We start from the raw sequence: 1,050 nt of genomic DNA on the forward strand, positions 1-1,050 counted from the left end.
TTAAGCTGTAGCTTAGTTAGAATGTTTTTTCTTTAAGTTACCTTTTTAATTTGTTTTTGTTTTGTTGTTGTTGTTGTTTTGGTTTTTTGTTTTCTTTTGCTTGGTTGGCTGGGTTTTTTGTTTGTTTGTTTGTTTGTTTTTTTCTTGACAGGGTTTCCCTGTAGCTTTGGAGTCTGTCCTGGAACTAGCTCTTGTAGACCAGGCTGGCCTCGAACTCAAAGAGATCCACCTGCGTTTGCCTCCTGAGTGCTGGGATTAAAGGCGTAACACTGTTGTTATATGTAAAGTTTAATGAGAGCTATATGAATTTTATTTTCTTTATTACCTTAGGAACTTTTGGTGACAAGAAGGGGGATATTTACATTACATTTTGGAAGGAAAAGTAAAACATGGGAACTAGGGAAGGTAAAGGTCACCAAGGGAGTGCCTCTGAGGTACTAGAGAGCTTGTTGGATGCAGCCTGTGCTTCAGTAGATGGAGAAAGAGTGGCTCTTCTGACAAGCTCCCAGCACGTGCCTGTGCCAAAGGCCACACTGTGTGAACTAGAGAGATGTCTGCACACCAGCTATGTGATACCTGACACTTAAAGGTGGCTTCCCAGGCTTCTCCCATCCAGAGCCTGCTTTGAGACTGGTCTCAGATTGGCCCAGGAGTCCACCCACACTGATCTCTTGATCCCTCGTTGCTAATTTGCCAATTTGCATCAACAGCCAAACAGATTCTTGCCTACTTTGTTGCCTTTAATAAGTATCATATTCTTATATGTTGAGGGAACAGCAGGATTAAAGCTCTACTTTTGGTTATTTATGGATTTGGTATGTGAGACTTTTGAGTCTTTCTCTTTTAATGACTATTTGGGAAGTATCTTGGGGTTTCTCCTGGTGTGATAAACATCATGACAAAAAGCAGCTTGGAGCGGAAAGGGTTTATGTCGTGTTCCAGCTCGTGAGCCATCATCTAGGGAAGGCATTTGACAGGAGCTCCAGGTAGGGCAGGAGCTGATGTAGAGGCCGTGGAGGAACACTGTGTACTGACTTGCCCCTGTGGCTT

At 43.0% G+C, this 1,050-nt stretch overlaps 1 protein-coding gene across 1 annotated transcript in view; it reads left to right on the forward strand.

The window, feature by feature from the left end:
- The window catches only part of Map4k3 (mitogen-activated protein kinase kinase kinase kinase 3), a 162,298-nt gene that overhangs the window by 108,735 nt on the left and 52,513 nt on the right, over positions 1–1,050 (forward strand). The gene's annotated exons all lie outside the window — the stretch shown is intronic.

Source organism: Microtus ochrogaster, linkage group LG3 (genome assembly GCF_000317375.1).
Source record: "Microtus ochrogaster isolate Prairie Vole_2 linkage group LG3, MicOch1.0, whole genome shotgun sequence".
Classification (NCBI taxonomy): Eukaryota; Metazoa; Chordata; class Mammalia; order Rodentia; family Cricetidae; genus Microtus; species Microtus ochrogaster.